At 39.9% G+C, this 20,209-nt stretch overlaps 1 protein-coding gene across 7 annotated transcripts in view; it reads right to left on the reverse strand.

Annotated features, from left to right (window-relative positions):
- Nucleotides 1-20,209, reverse strand: part of NRG3 (neuregulin 3) — a 931,214-nt gene that overhangs the window by 103,040 nt on the left and 807,965 nt on the right. The window lies entirely within an intron of this gene.

Raw genomic sequence — 20,209 nt, forward strand, 5'->3', positions numbered from 1 at the left:
AAAGATTAATCATGTAGGCTAAATAATTTGATAAGAATTGTTATTTGTAGAATCCAAGATCTTACAGAACAAAACATTTTATTCAACATAAACTCATTTGGGAATTCCATGTGCTTTTTTCCAACTGTGCTTCAGTGAGATGAACACTCTACACAGAATGCGAAATCGGAGGCCGCCTTGGGGCAAACACAGGTTCTCTCTGAACTTATACCCATCTTGACCAGGTAATCAGCAGAGTGAGGAGCTGCTGCACCAGGCAGCCTCGGGGGCTCAGCGCTTTGACTAGTGCATTCTTCTACACACTCACTTTTTGTACTCATTGCACTACATAATGATGTTTCCAGTTGCAAGAATATTAACCTGATAATGAGCTTTTAAAAATAAGTATTGCTATAATTTAGTTTGTAACCAAGACAGATTGCTAAACTCCTTTCTACGAGTTTTCCATTTGTCAATGTAGCATTTTCTTTTAGAAAATAAGCATCACACAACTTTGGCTCTTTTCGGTGTGTAAACTATTGACTTAAAACAATTAGTTTAAAAATATGCCACAACATTTGCCCTCTTAGCCATTTCTAAGCATATGACTCAACAGTACTCATTGCATTCATGTTGCCCAAGAAGCACCCTTGCATTTCTTTGTACAATTTTTGTTTATTTTTTTTCACAATAGTTTTGTAGGTATAGAAAATTCCTGCATTTCCCTTCTTTTTTCCCCTCCCGCTATTTTACCCCAATTTATTACAGTAACATAGTCTCAGGAACAGTTATAAGTTTAACTTTCTGCCAACACTTTCCTTCACCTAAGTCAGATACTCAATATTCCACGTCATTCAGCTCTCTATTACACACTACCTAACCCCACCCACAGCACTTGGTAGCCGTTAACCTACTTTCTGTTTCTATCAAATCAATCTGTCTATGAACAACTCAATTTAAGTGATTATGACTGTCATTGAGAAATGTCTCCATCTGTAAAGAAAGATGACTGCCATATGTACATAAAAATAGAAGTGCTCCTTTCTTTGCCTGGTGTTCTTTGTTCTGTTTCAGTGGGTGTAGTGTGAGATGCCTGACACACTTCATGAACAGGCAGGATTCTCTCACATAGTCAGATGTCAGTGGGAGGCCACACAGAGAAAGCTCTGGTCATTCGTGGTAATAAGTGTTATAATGGAATAGTAGAAGATGATGCTTTGGCTCGAGCAGCCAGAGACCCAAACACCTGGGAGAGAATGAATGTGCGATACAAAAGAATGAGGTTTGCAGAAAAGCTGGCAAGCCCGATAATTGTGTTCTAGTGCAAATAGGAAGCTTCACAACTGTGTGCAGCAAGGACACTGTGGTGAGACTACCTTTGTGGTCCTGAAAATAAGGATTTGGTGAAGATGAAATAGTAGGAGACTACAAGGAAGGAAAACAAGCAAAAAGAATCAAAAATATTTACATACAAGAACCCACGGTGTGGGCATCCCATTGGGGTGCCAGTTCTTGTCCCAGCAGCTCCAGTTCCCATTAATCTCTGTGCTTGTGACGTGGGGAAATGTTAGAGAACGAATCAAGTCCTTGGGACCCTGCACCCTTGTCGGAGACCTGCAAGAAGCTCCTGATTCCTGGCTCCTGGCTTCTGCGTTCAGACCGGCTCAGCTCTGCCTATAGCACCTATCTGGGGAGTCAACCAGCAGATGGAAAATCTTTCTGTCTTTCCAAGAAAAATGAATAAATATGTTTAAACATTGTATTTATATACTGGAAGGAAAGAAAATACAGGCAGAAAAGAAAGCAGTGTAGATATCAGAGAGCAAGGGGCATCACTCCGTGGGCCACAGACGTTTAATGGCATGACCAGGCAATGAGAATGCCAGTGGCCTCTGACTCTGCGGCTATATGACACTGCGGGGAGAGCTGGGCCTTGAGAAACCATCAGTTGTGCTAAGGTAGGAGCATGTCTGAGAACCTGGAGATTATTCTGATCTTCAAAGCCAATGAATTCATCACCCATATCAGAGCAAGAAATCAGAATGTGAAAATTACTTAAATAATAATCGTTGTGAGTAAAAGTTCTGAGGAGAACTAAGTCTGCCTTCTCTTACATGGCAGAAAAGTTACATATTACGATCTGAGTGGCAATATTTAGAAGTACTCCTAAGCCAAGTAATAAATTTTACCTGGATTTTTTTTTTAATTCTCAGATTTTAGAGGAAAACTTCGGTGGACTGAGTTTTATGTTGGCTTATCCATGGGAACTGCTGCCTCTAAACATGCAAATTAAAAGTTAAATTTTATTTGGAAACCCTGTATCTCAAACACACACACACACACAATTTACTAAAATGATGAACACTGCGATCTTTCTTGCAGATTTGGAGACCCTGACGATCTCTGGTCCACACAGAAGGATCCATGAAAACCCTGATGCACAGATGAGAAGAAAGCAACGGATTAAGTCAGATGAGTCAGACATAGAACATAAACCCCAATATTTCTCATAATACTTGAAGGGCTGTATCTCAAAGCAAACAACCTGCCTGAGGCTATCCAAACCTGCAGGAAAGCATCAAGAGGGAAATGAGGGGATTTCATCAATTAATCGTTCATTTATTCATGCACTCAACAAACCATGCCGTGTGGGTATAAAGGGTAGATGCAGAGACACATATCAGCAGAAACAGTTTGGTTTCTTCCTATGCCATGGACCAGGGTGTACATTTTTCACTATTATGAGTTGGACCTATTTAGGATTCTTTGGGATATTCGTATTTTTGGTGGTGACCCTTGTGTGTGGAGCACATTCGGTGTACCTGGAAGGGCTGGAAGTATGTTGTCACAGCAATACGCAGATCGGCATTGAGTTCCTTTTACAGGAAAGGAAGTGAGACACAGGGAGGGGAACCAACAGCCTGAAACTCATTGCCTGGAAGTGCTGGGAACATGCTGAACCTAGCAGCCCAACCCTGGGCCCTGCCATTGTACTAACAGCCCTCCAATGCAGGGAAGACTGATCATCAGCTAATGAGATGTTTGGGGAGGAATGATTTAATCCACCTAAGAGAACCAAGTGTTTCCATGCAGCTTCTGGCACTGTACAAACAGCATTTCTTTACCTGGCAGCCTCTACTTAATTGAGGAAGTGTTGAGTTCAATACAAATAAGATGAATATAAAGTGATCCAATGGTTTCCTATTTCTAAGAAATCAAAGTGCAAATCACTGATATGTCATCATTGTTTACCAAGGAAATCTCTTCCTGACCAAGCTGGCTAGTTATTTGTGTTTATGCAAATCAAGTAGCATATAACAAGTTCTTAAAAATACGTCAAACAGATAACTGACTAGGGAGACAAAGCGAATATCCTAGAAAGTCACAAAATCCTGGAAAACCAAGGCTATGTTTTCCTTTTGTTCCCTTCCCCTCGGATGACAAAATGTATTCATGGAGTAGTATGGTATTTTGATGTATATCTTTTGGAAGGGTAAAATTTCACTAATTAGCATAGGCATTCCTGAAAGTACTTAACATATATGGTCAGCCATTTTCAAGGATTCGGTGAACTACTGCTAACTACCATCACTAAGTTTTACAACAGAACTCATGAGCAACTCAGATAATTCTTGTTTACAGGCTGACAGAAAGCCCAGAGTGAGCAGTCCAAGCAAACCTACCCTTAACCTGACTCTAGTCTCAGGGTGCAGTGGGAACGGCTATTATCCAACCTGACTCTAATCTCAGGGTGCAGTGGGAACGGCTGTTATCTGGCACAAAGCGCCAGGAATGCAAGGACTCAGTTTCAGTCCTGTGTGATAGCAACTCAACTAGGCGACTTCCGTTCGATCACAGAACGGTACTCAATGTGATGCAAAAACTGATGTTAAGGGTTAGAAAACTGATTTAAAGCCCAGTAAGTTGTTTCACTGGGAGAACTGGCCACAGTCCCTTTGGGTGTGTGCAGACCCTCCTGCTGGTAATTCAAAGGTTAACAGTGCCCAACTTCATGAGAACAACCACATCATCATGGGGCACACTGTGGAACTGTTACCTGTGACACCCGCTCTGGAGAATGCATGCTATGTGTCCGAGGGGACAAACCACATGGCAGTTAAGAATGGTTCATTATGGTAATTTAACTTCAAGCTATACCTCTGCAAGTTCCATCCACAGATCCCTGTCAAATGACTTTTTAAGGGTGCCATGCCAGGAAGAGGTGGCCCATTTCATCAGAGAAGACATTATTTGGTTTATGAAGATGGTAACTTGGGTTTGGAGCATTTACTAGCCCATTGCACCTGAGTTCACCAATCTTGAGAAGCTTCTAAAATCATTACAAACTGATTTTGTGCCTCAATAGTGAGACCATGTATTCTTCCAACCATGTGAGATTATGGACACATTATGGACAAGGTATAAGATGTCATATGTAAGACACTGTCTTGCTTGACCCTGCTTATGACAGCAAGACAGGCAAATTAGGAAACCCTGGGACAAACTATGGTTTATGTTGTTGTTGCTGTTTTGTTTTTGTGTTAGGAGGAGAGCAAGGACTTGGAATGGCCACAGCTACAGTTTGCTCTGAACATTGATACCTGGGATTTACTGAGAAAGTTCCTTTGAAAATGATTAAGGAGTCAAAAGAGTTGACTACAGCCTATATCTAGCTGCGTCATTAGCAGGAATGACACTTGGAAGCCAACAGGAGAATGTGAGAGCAAGGTAGCAGCCAAACACAAATGTTTCAGGTCTTAGGATGGGGGAACTGTCAACAGTGTGAGCACACTGCACCCCTAATGGGTGGAGCAGCAGAGTCTCTTTCCACATGCCTCATAGCATTTGTCCTGCAGGGAAACAAAGATGATGAGTATATCCTACTCTAAACTTATCCGGCCTAATTGCCAGGCTATCTGCAAGTCTGCTTCTCAATTGCACTTTCTCTTCACTAAATTATACTACCTCATTAAAGTTATCAATTCATTTCTGTCACATACATATTTGTTTTAAAATTTATATGTGACTGTTTTAAAACTAAAAAAAAACTATATGTGACCGTGAATTAAATCTGAAAAATAAAAACTCATATTGATAAGAAATAACTCAACTTTCTGAACACCTCCAAAAAGTGGTAGTTTCTGAGTTCTATGATCTTCCTGTTTCTAGTCTTCCTTCTATACCTGCAAAATAAAAACTAGCAGTAAATTTTATCCAAAATTGCTCTGTATTCTATATGCCCAACTCAGCAGACTGTCCGCAGCCAAAGCTCTAAAATCGCAGTCCCCACTCGACTCTACCACATCACAGCTGACAGCTTCTTCTGCCACGGCGAGTAGGCTGTGACATTATTACTGAGACCAGCCTCACACCAGACAGGCCATCAATCATGGAGAAGAAAAATGCACTATTGCAGAAAAGTGCACAGCCTCGTTCTCTCCACAGGCTTTGTTATGGTTCCTAACCTCTTTATTTTTTCTTTCCAAACAAAATCAACTGTGTTGCTGATTCCTGGTGAACACAGATGCCACTATTCCACACCCTCCACTCATGTTCTAAATAAGAATGTCCGTTAGGATCTAAGGAGGAAAGCAGACAACTAATGGGCACTGTGCCATTATATTTCAGCTGCATAAAGTCAAGATGAGTTTGTACTCCACAAAGTCAAATTTTAAAAATGGGTTCTTGAATATGTCACTTTATTGTTTTTGGAATATTTATGTGAAAAGCAGAGTGACAAAGGGAATGGCAGAGGAGAGAGACTGAGAGAAAGAGAGCACACTTCAATTGTAGATTCACTCCCCAAATTCCCATAATAGCCAGAGTAGACCAGACCAGTACCATGCATTCAGGAACTTAAACCTGAGTTTCCCATGTGGGTGGCAGGAACCCAAGTATTGTAACCATCATTTGATGCCTCTAAGATGCATTAGTAGGAAGCTGGATAAAAAGCACAATGTGTCCAGACTCAAGTAAGTCACTCCAATTTAAAATGTAATTGTCCCAAAAAGTGGCTCAATCTATTGTGCCCATATTCCTCCCATGGTCATTTTTATTCTACTTTTTCAACATCAACCCCTCATTGTATCACTGAACTACTTAAATTCAGAGTTGCAGCATCTTAATAGTGAATATTAATTCAGAATATGATGGACACACTTAAACGGTGTTCCCAACCTACAGGGCTAAGGAGTGAAAAACAAGTCATCCATACCTTCTTAACATAGACAACAGCTTCAGCAAATAGACCCTTGTCTTCCTATTTGCCAAACACAGGGGAACCAGAGATACGACACAGGGATGGTGCTGGGAAGACAATTTCTGATCCTAAGCCAGCCAGCAAAGAGAATCATCCAGAGAAGTTAAATGTTATGATGCGGTAGGTCTGATTTCAAATCTCATAACTGAATGCAAAAAAAAAAAAAAAGAGAGAGAGAGAGAGAGAGAGAGAGAGAGAGAGAGAAAGTGCATGGCAAGAAAGCAGAGAAGACTGAATTATTATTCTTAATAATATTCTTAATAATTATTCTTAACTAATTCAGAGATGACAACCTGAAGCCATAACTAGAACAAAGTACTCTTAATGGCAGGACTGAAGAACATTTGCAGGAACTGACACTCACGCACATGTGGCTTATTCTTAAGTGGTGACTGATATCATCAAACAATGTGTAGGACCCAACACCTTCTTCTTTCTTTGTTATGCTAACTACTGTCCAAATTGGGCTCATGTTCCATAGTTAGCCACTGCGGCTTCTGAAGGTCTGACTTATCCATTGTTAATATCTACTGGGGTTGGTTGGCCACCTCATCATTTTGCTTTGTGCAAAGATATTTAGTTGTGTGGGAAATGCAAACTAGCAAAAAGAACATTATAGCACAAATCATTCTTCCAATGAAGAATGTAGCTGGTTATGAAACATTTCGCCAAAGTGAATTCTATAGTAGGCAAAAACAACATCAACAAAACCTTCCTTCCCCCTCCTCACGAAGCGTGTTGTTCTGTCAGTTCTTGCCTGAGTAGTCGCTGTTGGCATGCACATCACGCTTTGATTCTGGCCATGCACTGTCCTTGAGTGTCTGTCCATACACTACCAAGCTTTCGATGCCTCCCATTGCACAGGGCCTAATGTATCCCACAGGCATCTCTGCTTTCCTGCTGTAATGTTGTCTGTTGAAGCTTTTGGTGAGGATGATTTTGGTGCCTTGAGTTACAGCAGGCAATCACATACCTGTCTCATAGCTAATTAGGTGACCTGTAATCTCCCTGCCTTTCTTCAGGGCCCTGAGATTCTTTCAAATGGCAGATGACCAGGAAATGTTTATCAAATCTTTTCTTTTAAAGATTTATTTATTTTCATTGCAAAGTCAGGTATACAGAGAAGAGGAGAGAGAGAGAGAGGAAGATCTTCCATCTGATGATTCACTCCCCAAGTGACCGCAATGGTCAGTGCTACACTGATCCAAAACCAGGAGCCAGGAACTTCGTTCAGGTCTCCCACACAGGTGCAGAGTTCCAAGGCTTTGGGCATCCTCGAGTGCTTTCCCAGGCCACAAGCAAGGAGCTGGATGGGAAGTGGGGTTGCTGGGATTAGAACCGGCGCCCATAAGGAATCCCGGCACGTTCCAGGCGAGGACTTTAGCCACTAGGCCACTGTGCCAGGATCTAGTAAATAATTTTTGTTTTTTCATAAAGTCACCATTGTTTTTAATTGCATGAATTTTGTATGATTTTCTTAAATGAATCATGCTTGCAGACTAATATCTCGAGTTTATGCTGAGTAGTCACTCAGTTACATATATGATAGCATAACTTTTCAAATTGCCTGAGCACTTCTAATAAGTAAATGTACACACACAGTGTATTTAAAACTATATACTTTACCCCTCAGTGGATTAGGAAGCACTGGCAGGAGGGCGGTGAGGAAGGTATGTTCCTGTGTTTTTGTTTCACCGCACTGAAACTCAACCATCCCACAGGTCAGTTCTCAAACAGGATTTTTTCTTTAATGATTTCAGGAAGGAAAGAAGTACTGAACCCCACAGAGTTTTAGAGAAAGTCTCCAAACCCCTTTGTCGTTAGTGACGATTCTGATCTGCACTCTTTCTCTGGTCCTCCTCCTTTCCGCATCACCCACTCCGTTGCATCTCTGACACAGATGTAAGCACTTCAAGGCACCAGACTTTGGGAGAGCTCCAGCAGAGCTGTTCTCTCCTGCTCATCCTTCCTGCTTCGGCTCACGCACTGCTCCAAGAGCATCCTCCCCAGGATGTGCTTTGAATTCTATGGCCATGTGTCTGGCCACCTCACCTCCTCTGTCTAGCATGGAGTAACTGCTCAAAATGCTTCTGTTGACTGAACACACCTGCGGGGGCACAATGAGCATGAATCAAGTCATCTGTTTCCTTGTTGAAATGCACATATTCACATATGTGGTTTTATGCTCCTACATGAAGTCAGGCAAACGAGAAGGAAATGTGGCAATTCCGCTTTTTTAAAAAACTGTTGACTATGTTTTATTGATTCATTTTGGCAAAATAGCATACATTTTAATACTGGAAATGATTTAATTTCATATTTAATATTTTTCTTACAAAAAGCACTGGCATGGGAATAGTTTCGTAGTTTATGATCCTTATGATGTATATTTCTGTTAGCAAGCTTTAAAGTCACATTAATTTATACTTACAATTCCCTGAACACCTGAGAATACTTGATAATGAACACAATAGAAGATACATTTGGACTCACTAATGGATTAATTTCTTTCTTTTGCAGACTGAAAATGTAGCAAGGGATGACACTTTTCCCTTAAATGCACAATCTCCTGACAGTATTATTTATCTCTCATTTAAATGCAAAGAACAATTTTTCTTTTGCTACCTGCTTCCTAAACCCATCAGTGAATAACCTAAGGACTGATGTAAGTCTTCTTTATTTCATGGAAATGAAGAAATGGAAATTAAATTGGCAGAACTTTCTCCCATTAATGACTTTCTCCAATGTAACTGGGTTACTCTTGGTAGTTCAGATAAAAACAAAGGAAGCTTTCTTATTAAAATGATGAGAGAAACAGTTATCTAATAATTAGTTGGGAACTCAGTTGAATCCAGGTAATTTGAGATTCTACCCTCATCCTCCCACCACTAGCTTCTACAATCTTGAAGCCTTTCTATATATATATATATTTTTTTTCATGATATGTGAGTGCAAAAAACCCATTCCGCTGGTATCCTATCAGTGATAACCTTTCTGGGCCCGGCGGCATGGCCGAGCGGCTAAAAGTCCTCACCTTGAACGCCCCAGGATCCCATATGGGCGCCGGTTCTAACCCTGGCAGCCCCGCTTCCCATCCAGCTCCCTGCCTGTGGCCCTGGAAAGCAGTCGAGGATGGCCCAAGGCTTTGGGACCCTGCACCTGCGTGGGAGACCCGGAAGAGGCTCCTGGCTTCGGATCGGCATAGCACTGGTCGTTGTGCTCAATTGGGGAGTGAATCATCGGACGGAAGATCTTCCTCTCTGTCTCTCCTCCTCTCTGTATATCTGACTTTCCAATAAATAAATAAATCTTTCGTGATAACCCTTCCAAAATGGTATGCAGATGTCAGAGCTAAGCATGGATGAATTTATAAAATTCTGATTTTACATCATGCACACATTGGAGAGGCAAATTAGCAGGGAGAGTCAACACTTGTCTTTCTTGAATTTACTACTGCTCCACTGGGCAGTTTGTGTAAGGTACCCTCTCTCAGCTTCATGGGATCCTGGTAATTTATAGGTAAGGATAAAGCTTCATGGATGTCAGCCCAGAGGTTGAAGATGGAAAGGATTTTTTTTCCCATTAAACTACATTGACATCACTCACAGAAAATTTCCACCTTGTCTAGTGTGTCCTGCCAGTGAAATGGTAATGGGCCAATCTCAGGCTGTACCCTCCAATGTTAGCTGTGCGTCAGAGGATAGAATGCCCAGGAGGTCAAGAGATACGGGCCCCAGACGTGCCAGGGTGGGAAGATGCTTGTGGACCTATTTTGCAAAACACATCTGGTGGGAAGAGTCCCTAGGGGCTTGACACAAAATGCTATGAAGTCAAAAAAGTCATAGGAAGCAACAATGACCTTTGTGAACTGAAAACAAGGTGAGGATTAGGACAGCTCAGTGCCTACTATCAGAATCGGCTAGGACCTAGAAGATTCAATCCACTTTAGACCTAACACCTAATCTAGTTCCAGCCCTACGTATGCCTTGGTTCTCCCATGTTTCTTTCCAGAACTTTCATGCAAACCCAAAAAACTGGAGTTAGATAAATAAGGCAATAATATTGTTCGTAGTGCAGTGAAATAGAATTTGACACACAAAATATGTAAAATGGGTTTTGATATCTTCACCTAAGCAGACATTCGATTTACTTTGTGACTTAATATGTTTAAAACTTGCAACAGCATTATGAAATAGGTGCTATTTTTCTTCCCATTTCAGAGGGAAAACTCAGGCACACAGAAATCGATTTCCTAAGTTTTAAATAGACATTAAAATTTGTAACTAAACTGAATTCAAAATCAAGAGATAGATTTCAAATTCTTTGAATCCAGCATAAGTGACATGTTCTATTTATGCATTCTATGTCTTGTAGATTGACCTTTTTAATTATTACAAACTTATTTAGCTGGTTAATTAGATTACTGTGTTCCAAAACTAGACAGAATCTCATTGAATTCAATGAAAATTAGTGTTTCTTGCTCTTGAGAACACTGGAAAATAAGGTAAGATAATTTATAAAGTTACTTCAAAAAATAGTGAACAAATAGGTATAAAGACATTTAAACCAATTGTGTGGGTGAGAAATGTTTGAAACTCTTGGATCAAACTGTTGGATAACTCTTGCTATGTATTATTAATCCACATGATTAATTAGGTATTACATCAGTTTACCTTCTCTTCCCTTCTCTTCTTGTTAATGGATTGATGGTAAATGCTAAATAAAATATTCAAAGCCATAGGTAATATTTACTGTGGTCCAGCAACAACTGTCAAAAATCTAAGTAAGAGGAGTGAACTGCATGATTATAACCTGATTATTACAGATTTATGCCTGATGCCACCACGTCAAATTCTCCTCTACTCATATACCAACTTCATTAATTCCCCTGGCATTGACATTCAATGCCCTGTGCTTCCCTGTGAGTGGGTCCTGAAACAGATCTCCAGCTCTTTGCCTAACAGCCTCGCCTTTCATTTAGCTGTGCGTGTCATCTACCACCAAGCTAGCTTAAGTTAATGACCTCCCTCACCTGGATGGTTTTACTATGGTTTCTCTGCTTCCGTCTTTGCATCCCATTTAGTCTCATCCTGTACAGTGTCCAGACAAATCAGCTGACATATTCCTTGGCACGATAGCCCTATCTTGGCTTCCTCATTACTTTAACAGTATAAGCCAAAGCTATAGTCAAAATCTAAAGTGAATCATCTATGAACTCGCACCACACTCTTGATGCTTCACCCTAACAAGCTCAAATTCAACCACACAGATTTCCTGGCAGGTGTTGCTTCAGAGAAACAAACGATTGACTTATTCAAACCACTGTTTCGTCAGATTTGATTGCGCTTGCAGTGGGGCATAATCTTGTTTGGTAAAATGCATAGGCAATTTCTTGCTTATATTAGACAATCATTTGGTGTGTTCTGTTTGATCAAGTTTGGATCAAAAACTTGAAAAAAAGTTCCTGCAGAATTTACTTAATGATCACTTTATTACATAATAACATGAAGACGTCTTTCTCTGAGGCATCCTTTCTCTAAAGACCACATACTAATAAAGTGTTGGTAGGAATGTAAACTAGTAAAACCACTCTGTAAAACAGACAATATTGATATTCCTCAGAAATATGAAAGTAAATCTACTGTATCACCCAGCCACTCAACTCCTTGGAATTCAAAAAATCAAGTGAAATCATAATAGAAAACAGTTGTCAGGACTCCCAATATTAAACAACAGTTCAATTCACATTAACTCGGATAGAGAATCTACCCACGTATCACCAGCTGAAGACTGCCTACAGGAATAGGGGCAAATAACATTATGGCATACTACTCAGCTGTTTAAAAAGTAAGAATGCAATCGTATCTCTTGGAGACCAGTATGCTTAGTGAATAATCCCACCCCAACCCCAAAATGAATATAATTTGCTTGCCATGATTGGTGGTAAGTGATACATAGAGTGCAAATATATAATGCGTATGAGCAAAATTGATTTTTGACAAATTTGTAAGAGCAAAATTGACTTGTTTTTGAAATTGGATTTTTGATTATATACCATGTCTATACTCTACAGGAACACGGGTGTTTCTACTTGTTGTTTGCTGAACTTTTTCTTTAGTGCAGGGTAAAACTTGTGCTTATAAAGTAAATTTAAAGTACATCACTGTAAAAAATTTTTTAAACAAAAAAGGAAGGAGAAAAGAGGGTGAGAATGAGGGATGAAGGGTACAGTGAGAAATATATACTCTTAAAACTATCTACAAAACAGATGAAACCTGCTCCACTAAAAAAAAAAAAAATTGTTTGCAGCAAGTAGAAGGCTTACAGTTAGAGATTTTTCTCCCTTCGCAATGTTAGCTGTTCTTCACAGATTAGCATTAAACACATTTCCTACTGAAATTCCACTTGATAATGAAGAATAGTCTCCACTCAGGAATCCCTCAAAGTGATCTCTGTTCCATACAAATGAAGATTTTTTAAATGAAATTTAATAGCTCTTTGGAGGGAAGCAACACCATCTGCTGCTGTAATTCCCCAAATTTCACAAGGCGGAAATTGAATATGCTCCTACAGTTGTGGACTGTATTTTCTCTTTCGGGGAGGCTTCAACGGTACCTTCTGCCCAAGGACCCTCCTCTTTCTTTTCTTCTCTTGTAGCTACAGCTGTTGATAAAAGTCACATATACCTTCTGCACAGTACAGAGCACTCACACATCATGGGGGAATCTGCTGCATGACTAAAAAGACAATTTTCAATTCTGTAAGTCGCTTTCCATCTATAATCCCACCCAGGAAGCAAGATGAAAATGCTGGAAGGAAATTCATCTCTCTGGGGGTAATGATGAAATATAGGACAACCAGAGAGTCTTTTCCAACTGTGGAAAAGAATCAGCTGCAGTACATGCTAAAAAAAAAATGTAAAGTCCGAGAGTTGTCCTTGAATAATCAATTTCAGGGGTTATGTATATGCATTCTCAGTTGGAGATATACCAAATTTTCAATGTTTGTGTGTACAGAATATATGTGCGCATTCATTTATGGTAAATTAAATGTAGGGCTACATTAACATTCCTTCTCAGAACTTTTTGTGTCTGACTTTCACTAAAATAGTCAAGGTGGATAAAACAGAACTTTGTTCCATTGCAGTCATGACTTCCAGTGTTCCAGTCAGCTTCTCTCTTATAAAGGCCAAGACAAATACTGCAGCTGTTTATTTTTCTTGTGCTGTCTCCCCCTTTCCTATTCCAGTTGATCCATTTTCTCCAATTTCTGTCCTTCTATCAGATGCTTTATGAGAAAAATTTAACATGATTGCCTTCGTTTTGTTTTCCCAGGCAGGCTTTTCATTCCCTTTATCACTCACATGCATAAGCATACATCACAATTTGTTTTGTTGATCAGCAATTCCTGTTTTCCTATCATAATATATATGTGGGAAAGGAAATAATTTGGCTTCATCAAGGAGGTGTTCATTGAGTTGGAAAATCTCAATGGACTACCGTCAGTGTTTTGGACAGGGAGAGCAATGACGTGGCTTCATCCATTTGGCTTTATTTCCAGATACGAACAAAAAATAGCATATATTGATCACCCATGAAGTCCAGGTCACTGTGAAACATGCCCACTGGCTTGCCCAGCACTTTCAACAATCCTGTAATAGTTGAAACCTTTACATTTCCAGGGTGACAAACAGAGGCTGTTACGTCAACACTGACTATTGCTCCTTGACTATTGTTGCTTTCCTGTGTTAACTTAGTCTATGCTACCCGATGCCTCAAATACCGTCCATCAAACACTTTCCAGGTGTTGCTGGGAAGGCATTGGCCGGTAGAGTTAACATGTACCATCATCAGATCCTAAGTGGGAAGCAACAATCCCAGAGAGTGTGGAAGCCCTCATGCTACCCTTGCTTGAGAGACTTAACAGCAAAAGTGAGATTTCCTGGAGGAGAAAAGAAAATCTGCCTCAAGAATGCATGGTCAATTCCTGTCTGAATTTCTCATCTTTTGGTCTGCCTTAAGAACTTGGGCTTGCCAGCTGCCACAACTTCACCAAGCCAATTCACTAAAACACCTCTCTTAAAATACAATAGAAAACAATGATAGAGATAATTAATATATAATGTTAGTATAAATCACTGTAAATTACACACATATCGGTATGCATGCATGTATTTACAGATACATCAACTTCCACTATGTATCATTTTCAACTGCTTCTTAATTACCTGCAGAACCCTGATGTCATTCTATGTGCCAGGAATAGAGTACTAATTTCCTAGGCAGCAATAAAAAATATCAAATTTAGTGTATTAAAACAGAAATTATCTTTCAGGTTTCTGGAAGCCAGAAGTTATAAATGAAGGTGTTGGCTGAGCCAAGAATCTAAGACAGAATTCCCTCTTACTTTTTTTTTTCTTAACAACAGCAAAATAAACAATTTATTTACTTAATTTGGAATGGAGAGAGACATACAGACAGGAAGAGAGACAAAGATAGTTCTTGCAGCTGGTGGCTCACTCCTCAAATGGACACAACAGCTGGCTCTGTACCAAGCCAAAGGCAGGGATCAATTCAGTCCCGCCCTCACCTCCCTCTTGGTTGTTGATCGTCTATAGCTGACTTCCCAGATGCATCACCTGGAAGCTGGATCAGAAATGAAACTGCAGATCCTTGAGCAGGCAAGGTACTGGGATATCAAAACCCTGCTTGATACGTAGCAGTTTAACCCAGCTGTGCCACAGTAGGTCCCTCCCCAGCCTGCCCCGCTGCCGTGCTAGTGCCTGGTTGCTGCTGGTATGCACCAGGGCTCTTTGGTTTGTGGCAAGTGAGCTCTCATTTTTTCCATCCATCATCCCTTAGACCTCTTTTCTGCCCTCTGTGCCTTCAACCCTCTCTAGCCTTAGCAAGGCAACAACGATTGAACAAAGGGTCCGCTGTAATCCCACATGATCTTAATTTGACTGTATCCATAGAGTGTTGCCAGTTAAGGTTGTGATCCAAGGTACAAGGACTAGGAATAAGGACTTCAAACATGTTTCCTTAAAAGTGTATTTATTTACTTACTGATTTAATTGTTATTTGAAAGAGAATCAGGTGTAGGGGCAGAGGGAAAGAGAGAGAGGTCTTCCAACTACACACTCACATGTTAAAGAGCCAGGCCAAAGCCAGACTCCTGGAAGTCCACCCAGCTCTCCCTGTTGGATGCTCCACTGCTACTTTCTCAGGTACATTAGCAGGAAACAGCATTAAAAGTGGAGTGGCCAGGACTCATATCAGTGTCAGATGCCTGGAGATGGTGGCTAAACTTACTATACCACAATTCCAGTCCCAAAAGCATCTTTTGAAAGCAGAACACAACCTTCCACATTGTAGCAATTAATATATTCTTACTAACACAGAAAAATATACCAGAAGTGATAGACATTCATTCAGTCTTGTTCCTGAAATTTCACAGCCTTCACCATCTTAAGGTGCCTAGAGGTTGAAGACACAATGGGGGCTGTTAAGGCCCAGTACATAACAGAACACATGATGACGATCCAAAAGAAAATTAAGCCCATGTCATGATAATTCACTGAAACTTACAGTCTATTTTCTCATAAGACTTATCCCTGTGGCTTGTATGTGTTGATATAATTAAATTTATGGTATAGAGTGTAAAATTGCCAGCATTTTAGACATACCAAAACTTACACTTAAACACATACAGATATGGAACTATGCATGTTGTAATATGGCATGTGCTATGGGGAGCATAGAAAGATGGTCCAGGTAGGCTGTGGGTAGACTATGACCTAACAGTTTATCCAGACGAGCTACAAGGAAAAGACAACCTCATGGACATGACCTGCAGTGAGTGAAGAAATGAGGTAACTTCATCTTTGTTTTGCATTTACCGGTTTCCTGGAGTTACCACGGAGTCAAAAATTTTTCATGCCCTTGGGGTACATAAATATTATAGCTCCATTAGTTCCATTAGCAAATTTGTTTTTATGTAAACAGGTTACCAATTCTGGATACTTCAAATATAATATGATACAGATAATGAGTCACTTATTTTTTTTACTGTTGGAGAAAAAGTTATGGATATTAAGAAGAGTAAAAAGATTCCTATCATATATATGCTCAATATATTTTTTAAAGATTTATTTATTTTTACTGGAAAGTCAGATTTACAGAAAGAAGGAGAGACCAAGAGAAAGATCTTCTATCCACTGGTTCACTTCCCAAGTGGCTACAAAGAACTGAGAACTGAGCCAATCTGAAGCCATGAGCCCGGAGCTTCTCCCAGGTCTCCCATGCAGGTGCAGGGTCACAAGGTTTGGGCCATCTTGCACTGTTTTCCTCAGGTCACAAGCAGGGAGCTGGAAGGGAAGTGAAGCAGCTGGGACACAAATCGCTATCCAGGTGGGGTCCTAGCTCATGCAAGGCGAGGACTTTAACCACTAGGCTACTTCACGGGGTCCACATGTTCAGTATTTCATATATATATAAACATATTTCATATATATATATGCTATATCTATATAAGCACAGTAGTGTTTAGAAGCATGTTCATAACTGTTAACATATTTATTATTGAGTTATAGAATTTGGGAATAACAATTATTTTGTCTTTTTACATGTATGTACACATTTTCATATACACACATGCCTTTGACTAACATTAAATCTTAATTTATACAAGATTTTGTAAAAGCAATGAAGCCAATTTATAATTTAAAGATGTGATTAAAATGTATATGAAGTTGTGCACAAAAGATTTTTGGAAAATAAAAGCAGTCATACCTCTCAGTAGTAGTTATATGTTTATGTACACAAACAGGAGAAAAAGGGGATGAAACAAAAACATCTGTTCCTTGGCTCCTGGTAACGGCCCTGTATGGTTTATTACACTTTGATTTTTCAAATTTTACACAAGGAACACATATTGAAATTATAAACAAAAATTGTATTAAAGTTGTTTAAAGTGTATGTATCTATCCTGCGGTTTATCTTTAATAGAATTCAGCATATGGTGTTCAATTCTAAGCTTTAATAAAGTGTCATTATAGGAAAAAGTATTTTCATAATGAACAAGGATTTGTTACAAGGTGAAAATTAAGATAATTCTTGTCTCTCTTTTGGGAAAAATATAAGCTCCTTGGGAATTATATTATAGTTTTTACTAATTATAACTTGGATTTCACACACTTGTTAATGAAAATCCTAATATAATTTCCATTTGGTTACACTCACCCATAAAGTAGAAATGTGGGCTATGAAGGGAAATACACATATTTAAAAAGGAAATTAAACACACCTGGTAGTTTTGTCTTAATAAAGTATGTATCCACAGATATTAACTTTATCAGCTTTAATAGTAATTTCTTGTCAGATGGCTTGTGTGAAAAATAAATGAATTATCAGTTCCATAATGGCATCTTAATTTCCTATCTCACTCTAGCTTCTCTAAATTTTGTTGCATGAAAAAAATCTGTCATCTTAAAAAGCAGGTATTCTTATTTAAAGATAAACCTTGTATATGAAAAAGATGCATATCTAGTATCAGTCGCAACACCAGATGATGCTTAAAAATGCCCTATTTCAATGTTAGCACATTGAGTAACAAGCATTTGTTACTCAATATCATCAAGACATTTCTCCTGGGCCTGATGTGATGGCTTAATTGGCTAACCCTCACTGCAAGCACAGCTATTCCACATGGGTATAGGTTCATGTCCCGGCTGCTCCATTTCCCATCCAGCTCCCTGCTTGTGGTCTGGGAACGTAGTTGAGGATGTCTCCAAAGCCTTGGGACTCTGCACCCGTGTGGGAGACCCGGGAGAGGCTCCTGGCTTCTGGCTTCAGATTGGCTCAGCTCTGGCCATTTGGAGTGTGAATCAATGGCTGGGAGATATTTGTGTGTTTTTGTCTCTGTAAGTCTGCCTTTCAAATAAAGAAAATATGGTAAAGCATTCAAAGGGAAAAAAGATAACTCCTTTCTATTTTCAGAAAAAGGATAGTATTCTTTGTGATACAGTGAGTGATTGCTGTTTGAGTGATGCAAAGCATGTTTTATCTGGGGGCTGGCTCATGCTCTGGCTGCTCCACTTGTGATCCAGTTCCCTGTTAATGGCTTGGGGGAAAGCAATGGAAAATGACCAGGTCCTTGTGCCCCTGCCACTCCTGTGGGAGACCCAGATAAAACTCCCGGCTCCTGGCTTTGGCCTGGCCCAGGGCTGGCCCTTGCAGCCATCTGGAGCGTGAACCAGCTGAAAGAAGATCTCGCTTTCTCTCTTTCTCTCTCTCTCTGCAAATCTGTCATCATAAATAAACACATCTTTTTAAAAGATTCTCTTATGTCTGCAGAATTTTCAGCAGGAAACCATGATGGAGGATGTAAGTACGCATACATGGGCATTCCTGTGGCTTTAGGCAGTGTTTCCTAGATCTGTGCGTTACTGCTCTTTACCGTGTCATCCATAAAACCACTTCTCTGACTTTCTCCCCCTCTACATATATCAACAAAAGCACCTCTGTGTACGAATTTATTGACTTTTAAAAATCCTGCTTTAAGTTCTCTTGTTTAAAAGATGAAATGCAAGCTTATTCTTAGGCCAATCGGCACCTAAAAACAGTGAGTAACCATTCCAAATATTTCCAATTAGTCATATGTCCCATGATAAGAAGTGATCTGTTGGATCCACCTGCCATGTCATTTTCCTTAAAAAAAAAAAGTCAGTTTTCACATATCCTAAAAACCTGTATCACTGTTTCTGGATGATTCATAAGCACCGTAGCCCAATAACACCAAGAATTCCTTGGGTGGGGAGAGAGAAGAGAGAGAAGAGACAAAAGAGACAGAAGAGAGAGAGTGAGAAAGAGGAGGGAGAGAGAGAGAGAAAGGAAATCTCTTCAATCTTCGGTCTACTCCCCGTATGTTTGTAACTCTCAGGTCTAGGTCAGGCCAAAGCCACGACCCAGGAGACCAGCACATGCCTCTGACATGGGTGGCAGAAAACCAAAGAAATGAACAATCATCTGCTCTCTCCCTGGTTGCACACTAGCAAGAAGCTGAGTTAGAACTGGATGAGACTCTCACGAGGCGCTCTGCTGCTGGAAGCGGATGTAATCCTGCAGTAAGCAGCAGCTCCTGTGTCCCTTTAATACGACAGACCCACTCACGTGGTTCGTGGTTCCTGTTCTACCAGTTCCCCCACGCTACATTGTGTCATTTTTTTAGCCTCCAAAGTTATTATTATTGTTCAAACATTTTTTTAGGTAACAATCATCCTACTTGCATCATCTTTGTTTCATAATTATTTGCTTCTTTGTAAATAATAGCTTCACAATCCTTCTTTTTTATTTCTATGTACGAAATACAGCAGAATTAAAAGTCAATTCAAAAAGCAAGTCTGAAAATTCAGTACAGCTACAGTAAGTGGGTTATAGGCTAAACATTAGCAATGATAGAAACAAAACGTATTACGCTAAGTTGTTGTGTTATTGCTTAAAAGTGTGATTTTGTTATTGAATGTTCCATCTACCGGTTTACTCCCTTTCAGCTGCAGCATCCAGAATTGGTCCAGGTCAAATCCAGGAACAACTCCAGAACTTGTCTATCATCTGCTGCTTTGCCAGGGGCATGAGCAGGAACGAAGTATTTGAATTACCAAGATTCCTAATTAACACTGTGATAAGATAGATGGGAATCGTAAGTGATGGTTTACCCACTGTGTTATAACACATCCTAAGAATTCTTGGCAAGGAAAATCTTTTTAGAGATCTTAATTCTGCGAAGTAGCTCATAGGCTGATGAAAACAGGGCAACCTCCTAAATGAGCAGATGGGTCATAAAATCTGGTCTGGTACTGCTTGGTTTTCTGAAGAATAAAATGAGAGTGGTTTGTAATCCTGGCATTGCATATTACAGTGTACCACTTCTGATCAAGTTCCCTGGCAATGTGCCTGTGAAAGGAGCAAAAAA

Source organism: Ochotona curzoniae, unplaced genomic scaffold (genome assembly GCF_017591425.1).
Source record: "Ochotona curzoniae isolate NIBS_2020 unplaced genomic scaffold, NIBS_Ocur_1.0 scaffold_4763, whole genome shotgun sequence".
NCBI classification, from domain to species: Eukaryota; Metazoa; Chordata; class Mammalia; order Lagomorpha; family Ochotonidae; genus Ochotona; species Ochotona curzoniae.